Consider the following 8,175-nt stretch of genomic DNA (forward strand, 5'->3'; position numbering starts at 1 on the left):
CACTTGCGGTAAGATCAGGGCCAGGGTAATGTAACAGTTCTGTTTAAATTATTTTCCTTTTGGCATGTCGCCTGTGGCTTGAGCAGCACTCCCTCTATATTATCACAAAATCGACTCCTTGTGAATGATGGATAACACGACAGCAGCAAAATCAAGCGAAAGATAGACCCTCATGCTTTACCAGTCCAGGATTTGAAGAACCAACTTCTGAGGTTCCTGCAAGCATGAGAATATCACTCAAAGTGTATCTTGAATGACATGAAATGCTCCTTGCCTAGAAGAATACTTAGTGAACGACAATAACTTAAAGCATCTGACAATAGGTCAGAATGTGTTGCGAGACGTTGATGGAAATGACCATGATTTATAGTGATAGAGTACAGCACGCTGTTCCCGATTTAAGTAGGAATTGTAATTTTAAATTGGCAAGGAAAGTCTCAAATCTGCAAGTGACGAGGCCTGGAAGTGAAATTTCGGCACTACGTTGCCTGCAGCAGGGAATGGTGGCACGCTTAGATTAACGCCTACTAAAAGCGTGCAGTATGCGACCAATGGCGCCACGCTCTGTAAAACAGATAGGCGCAGATGCTTATCGCAATAGGTTTGGCGGCGATAGCTGTGAATGCCACGTGCGACGACCCCGGAGAAGATTTGCTGGTACCGAAATGAGAAATTGAGTGCGCGCCGGCGCTTTCGTGCGAGATGGGCGGGCAAGTATTGCGGTTAAGCTGCCGCGCAGGCAGCTGTACGCTGTTCTCGATTGTGCACGCCTTGCACATTTTCCTGTTTACATGGAACCTGACGGCTGGAAAACGTATCGTACAATCGCAGTTTGGCGACATACTGAATGTTGGTGCTAAAAAATGGGTTTTCCGGCAACGTACAAACTGATAAACAATGAGGGTAACTCTATTGGGTCTTTTATTTTTTGTGTTCTCGATCAGGAACGTTGGTGCTGGGAAAACGCATGTAATGGGACTGTATCAACGAGGTTAGACTAATATTTTCTCGTAATTACGGGTGCACTTGTCATGCGCCTCTGACTAATTAATGCCAGTGTATAATCACTGTCGGGCTCACCTGTCACCCTTTTAAGCATGCCTCCATTAAACGACTACATCCTCGCTGCAGATAGAAAAATTGATAAAAAATGTTCCACGGCATTTTCCATGTTACCAATTCATGGTTAGACACTCTGACGGGTAAGCTTTCCATTGCATTAAAAAAATGTAGGTGCCATGAAAATTCTCGGTCTCTTTAGGCATCAGGTCTCTCCAATATAGGTGGACCTTATATACTAATTTGTGATAAGGCAATGATTGTGCCACATCAGTTTCAAAGTGTGCACAAGCACGGTCTAAAGATTATCACTTCTTTGAAGCATGAGTGTGCATATAAAAGGGTGGATTTTTTATTTAAGCAAGCTAATCACGTAATAGTGCCGACTGTTGAGCAATATGGGCCAAAGCTCTTGTTGCGAAGTTTCAGCATGAACGAAGCCAGCAGAATCATTCTTTTTTTTTAAGTTGCTAGGATGAAAATGCAGTTGAATGCATACAGTAACCTGCATCAACTGTTGTAGTCTTCTCTCTCTCTCTCTCCCGAACATCGCCAAAGCCACCTTCCTTTATGAGCTCCACTTCTTCCCGACACTGACCAAACATCAAATGAAGTCATAAAGGCGAGGACCTTTTCAGAACAAACAGGCTTTGTGTATGGTACCAACAAGCTTTTGGAACAAGAGACAAGTGCATCAACTTTTTTCAGCTTCAGCTTTATTTTCTATCTCGTGCGCATCCTGCATGGCGTGCATGCTCCTCTCAACTTCTTCATTCCTCACTTTTATGCGTGATCCTGTGGAAAAGACATTACTTGTCTGTTTCAAACAAGTGTTTAGACACTCGTTTGAAGCAATCTTCCACTGTCGGCTGCCTGCTTGTCCACTATGTTTTTGCTGTAGAAGTGCAGATTGATGCTTCCAAAAGAAGCAGGTACTGACCACAGTCATAACAAGGTGTTTTTGAGATCTATACGGATCCCTTGTTCACAATGGAAATGCATAGATTGCATAGTTTGCATGTAAATATGTAGATTGATGCTACACCTCTCTGGCATCCCTTGCATCTATCTCTTGCGGCTGGGTGAGCTGGGCCACGCCACCCTTGCATGCCATCTCCCCCACATCTAGGGAACTCTACCTCTGCTAGTGAAGATGACTCAAATTAGTTTTTCAAATTTAAGTTGTTGTTGGTTAGTTTTCTTCATCTCTGGCAACCTGAAAGAGTAATTCTTTGTACCGACTGCACCACTAGCTCCTAAAAAAAGTTAAACCTTCAGTAAGTTTAATTACTCTGTGGGAAGGTGAAAAGCTGAACTGATGCAGTTGCAGTTCGCATGTGACTTATAGAAAAAATAATGTGCAAATTTATAGGCCGCAGTCGTTTTTCAGTGGAGCTGTAAAAGCAGAAGTCTTGCAGTCTCTTCTCAGTGGTGACCTCTTCTTCTGTCTCCAACTTTTGTTTTCCCTCTCGCTTGCACATTGCTACAAGCGCTGCTTCTTGCTGTCAGCTGCTTCCACTGGACACACGTCGCCCCGTTTCCCAGGCAGCCTTCCACATTTCTAGCATCACATTCTACAAGTTGTTACCTCGCCTCGATGTGCTCTGTTCTGTACGACTCCGTCGAGGTGCCCGTTCATCTGTCGCGCTCTGTGCCACATGGACACCATGTATTGTTTGCTTGGCCGTTCCGCGGTGTTGAAACAGGCGAGCAGCCTCCAGTCTGTGATGCAGCCATTTTACAGGCCAGTAAACGCCAATGTCGTACCAGTCTCCATACCACATGCAAGCGGGCATTGCACAGCTTCGCCGTCACTGCTGCCGTGTGTCGCCCAGCCATACATCTCCATGACAGTGGCCAGTGGGACTGATGCAGTATAGCTCAGAACTCCCCTGTACAGTTCTGCTGGTAAACTAGAAAACGTTCCGGTACAAAAATTGCTGATTAGGTTATGTACAGTCGCATCAATGGGCTATTAGTAGTAGGCTAATAGGGCTTGACCTATTAGTCAAGCAGGTGTATTAGTGCTGACACTACTACGTGTATTTGGGCCGCTCTAGTTTACATGTAGGTGCATCAGGCAACTAGAGCCATTGCTGATAACGTGCCACACACCCTGTGCATTCGTGGCACAGCTCGCTAAAGCATTGGTGGGAAAAATATTCATTGGAAATCAACGCACACCCAGTACGTTGTGGTGCAGGCTGCTAAAGCGTCGTGCTGTCGTCCTTGAGGCACACCAGTTGTGATGTGCATTCAAGTCCACCCAGCATTGGAGAAATTTAAAGGATATCTTTTCGACATTGTATAGCAGCACGTTCGCAGTGGCACATACTACATAGTTACCCAAGTTGGCTGCAACGACATCCATTGAATGGTGACTTACATCGATATACTGGCACGTACCCAGATACCCATGTTGGTATCAAGGAAGTTCACTGAACAGCAGCGCATATCCAGTCCAGTAAGTACAATGGCTCATGTCAGCGTGAAAGAACTTTGTTGAAGAGGGGCACTTAAGTACACATTGCCATATACTCCGTGACCTAAGTTCGTCCGATGGCTGGATTCAGGCCGTTTCCTCAGCACAGCACCCAATTGCGCCACCATGGGCAACCCAGGTAGGTAGGAAAATGGCTGGAGACAAACATACGTACGTAGATAGTTTGCCCCTGGAAAGTGCATGAAGTGGACTAAGATTTTAAAAAAAACCTTGTTCAAGATGTTCACATACCTTCTATTAGTATTGTCACACTTCAACGTACAATACATATTAGATGAGTACAAATTTCTACAGGATTCATATGTAATACCAATAGGACTGTGTGGTAGGCTAGGACGAATCTTCATTCGAATTCTCGCTTGGGGAAGCCCTACCTGCACCAGCTTGCATATTGTATAGTTGGCATAACATGGCATAACCCTGGCGCCTCAAAGCAGTTGACCCTTCTGTACCATTTACTATGGCTTGCCTTTATGAGCAAATGAGCGAGATTTTGCAGGCCTGTGCAGCAAGTTAGGCAGGTTGGTAAAGTTAAATAGGGATGGATATAGTGTAAGAAGGACGTAGACTTGAAGAAACATGTAACAAGTGCCTGTTATGCCTATTTCTATTTTAAACCCACGTCCTTCTTCATGCTCTTTATCCATCACCGTGCAAGCTTTCACAGCAGTTATGAAAGATATGAAAATGCTAGGGCTGCATGAATTGCAGAATTTGCTAATCGAATAGAGCATGAACATTTGATAATGACAGTCTTCAAATATTGAATCAAGTACCAAATAGTTTCTCATTTTTAAACAAAGTATAAAGATTGTGTTTGAGTCAGTTTGGTAAACAAAAAGAAAGGCCTAATTAAATCATTTGATACATCCATTGCTGTTCAGACCTGCATGCCAGGTCAACTGAAGAGCTCTGTAAATGAAAAACTTGCATAGGTAATTATATCTGGCATGCCATAACGATGACAGTAATAAAACGCGGGAGCAGCACATCAGATGCACGTGAGTGCTGCGTTGGTTACGGAGCATGGCATCGCACATGGCAACATGACGAGATTGTCCATGTAATAAATTGCTTTACCCAAATTGAGAAAAATTCGCAAGCTGCCTAAAGGTGAGGTACCCTTATTGGATGATGGGGAAATAATTGACTAGAAGTGAAGTACAAGTGCTTGCTCAGCAAGTGCTGCCTTTGTGCAGCGACCATGGCTACCCAGCAGCAGGATCATTCAAACTGCCACCATTTGCACCTACCTTCCTCCTAGTAGGCTGCAATAATTGCTGTTATCCCTTGCATTAAAATGAAACAAGGACAATTCAAGGATAAGCAAGCCAATATTCTAATTTACATTAAGAGGAAAAAATACAGAGCTGGGCAGGCCATGTAATGCGTAGGGCAGATAGCTGGTGGACCGTTAGAGTTGAAGAATGGGTGCCAAGAGGAAGGAAGTGCAGTCGAGGACGGCAGAAAATTGGGTGGGTTGATGAAATTCGGAAATCAGCAGGCGCAAGTTGGAATCTGCTAGTGCAAGATGGGGGTAATTGGAGATCACTGGGAGAGGCCTCCATCTTGCAGCAGACAGAGGAATAAGCTGCTGCTGATGATATATATACACATATACAGATATAAAGACGAACACATAAGTATAAAATTTAGACATAGATGTGAACTTAAGTAAATGAAAGGATGGATAAAATAATAACAGGAAAAAAAATGGATTGCACATAGTTCGATTGTGTATCTCTACACAGGGACGAGCCATGCTGTTCATAGCATCCTCAGTGAAGAGAGAGAGAGAGAGAAAGCAAGGGTAGGAAAGGCAGGGAGGTCAACCAGAACAGCATCCGGTTTGCTACCCTACACTGGGGGTGGGGGAAAGGGGAACAGAAAGTGAAGTATCTAAAAAAATATATCTGCATTGTCCATGTCCAAGAAGTTGCACATGATTTGCCAGTGGTCCACTGGACTCTTGAGCAGAGTGAGTGAGTGAAACAACTTTATTTGGTCCACAATAGGCGCGAGCAAACTCAACGTCACCTGGCTACGCCCACTCGGGGACCATCAGGTGAAACCTGACGGCCCTCTCGCAAGCCCTCTAGAGTGCCAGGATTTGGGAGGTCTGGTACCGGGCCGTGAAATGGATAAAACAGGGAAGACCTGTAGCAGCAAAGTGATTGCGCTTGGTAGTCTATGGCCCCATGCACATAGCTTGTGCCAGGAGCACAAGTCATGGACAAATCGCCTCTGTGATAGGGAACCAATACCAATGAGCTCCACAATCCTCTTGTACCAGAAATAGACGTACACATTGGTGTAGGTACCAATTGTAATATTAAGCCTGATGAATTTCCTTTGAATGCGTTCTATTGTGGCAAAGGGGTACTGAGGCAGGCAGTTTCAGATAACAGAGCAATACTCCAGCTTAGAGCGCACTAGAGCATGGTATAGTGTAAGATAAGTTGGTGGTGCGCGTGAATAAGCCCAGCGTTTTCAGAGCACTGTTGGTAATGACTTCTAGATACTGCTTAAGGCTTAGCAAGTCATCCATATTTTATTTATTTATTCGCAATACTGCGTCTCTTACGAGACCAAAGCCGGAGGGCATTAGCACTACAATGCAATGAACAGTATGTAACTATATTTTGACAGGCTGCATAAGAAACAGTACCAATTTTGTAACAGAAAATAACAATGCTAGTTACATGCAATCAGGATAGCAGACCCATTTATGCACCCCAAAAGATGCACGCACATGAAAAGCAGCCAACTGGATGCTACGAAAGAGATTACTGAAAAGAAAGAAAACTACTAAACACTAGTTGCTAAACATACTTTCAATTGTCAAAGTGAAATCCGCAAAGGATTCTGTGTTAGTGTGGATGGGTCTGAATGATTCCATTCACTGATGGTCAGGGGGAAAAAAAGAATGTTTGAAGCAATTGTTGTAAGCATATTCTGTTAGAGTGTATGCACGTTTGTTTCTTGGTGCTTGAGATTTTTCAAGAAAGGTGTATTCGGATGCATCGATCTGGCTGTGCTTACGCAGGAGTTGGTGCAGAAACCTCAGATGTGCCGGTTTTGCTCTTGTCCTGAGCATAGGTGGTTTGGAAGACGCAAAAAGGTTAGTAGGCATGTTGGTTCGCTTGAACTTGTTATGAGTACACCTAACGGCCATCCTTTGCACCCTTTCTGTTTTGGCGAAATTAGTGACAGTGTGCAGAAACCATACAGTGTTAGCATACTCTAAGATGGGGTGCACAAATGTTGTGTCGTTTAAGAGTTTAGTATGCATCGGTGCGAATGGTAGGCGCCTTCATACGAGAAACAGTTTATACAGAGCTACTGCTGTAAAGTTAATATGCTTATCCCATCTCGGATCGTAAGTCAAGGTGACACCGAGATATTTGTGCTGCGTAACTCTTTGCAATGGTGTGTTGTTAATAACGTAATTAAATTCAGATGGTTCTCTTTTACTCATTATCGTCATACAGAATGTATTTTTGATATGTTGATAGACATTTGCCACTGCTCGCATCAGTGAGGTATATGTTTTTTATAGTGAAAGATTTAATGCCGAGCGATCATCACAATTGTTAATTTCCCTGTAGGTGATGCAATCATCTGCAAAAAGTTTAATTTTGCAGTCTATGTCGGTCGTGATGTCATTTATAAAAGTAACGAATAATAATGGCCCCAGGACAGATCCTTGAGGGACACCAGAGTTAACTGAAGCTGTTGATGACGCACCTTCGAAAACCATGAACTGTGTTCGGCCGCTTAGAAAGTCTTTCACCCACTTCGTAATTTCTCCATCCCCAATAGCGTTTTGTAGTTTTGAAATTAGTGTGCTATGGCTAATGCTATCAAACGCCTTCGAATCTAGGTCAAGCAGAATCATGTCTGTTTGGCTACAATTTTTGATACCAAGCGCAAGATTGTGCACTAGGTCGTGGATCACCCCAGTTTGTGGATCACTGAAGCTCTTGCAGTACCCAGGCCATTTACCGTATACAAATGTGAAAGTGGACTGTGACAGTGGCTGAACGATATGACACGGGTCTTGGACAGTTTGATCAGTAACTTAATTGTTGTTAGAGCACCGAGATGAGATGAAGTCAATATTGTGTTGGACAAGACAGCAATCGTAGTGAAGCCATGGAATGCTACAAGTTAACTTAATAATGTCATCAGCAAAGAGTAACGCACAACCCTAGCATATATCCTTTTGAGCGCATGTGTGCACGCACAGGTATAGTTAGTAACTATAAAGTGGGTGAAGACACTAAAGGCAAAGTTTCTCACTATAGTGTGAGAATGGTGCGAGAAACTCTATGACGAAAGAGCCACCTCATTTTGTTTTAGCAATCTTTGTCCTTAGTCAGGGGAAAGATGGTGAGATCTAGCTGCTATTAGTTATTGTTTCTTCTGGGGGGGGGGGGGGGTAATCGGGGGTATGAAAAAAAGACATAGTCATATTTTTAGGCACTAAAGGAACACACACGCATTCTGTGTGTCTCCTTCTTTTTGTGACCAAAATAATCTTTAGCGCTTATTGAACGGCGCGCGCTGTGCAAACCACGTGACTAAATAAAAAAGGGGGGGGGAGGCAGAGA

This window comes from Dermacentor albipictus, chromosome 8 (genome assembly GCF_038994185.2).
Source record: "Dermacentor albipictus isolate Rhodes 1998 colony chromosome 8, USDA_Dalb.pri_finalv2, whole genome shotgun sequence".
NCBI lineage: Eukaryota > Metazoa > Arthropoda > Arachnida > Ixodida > Ixodidae > Dermacentor > Dermacentor albipictus.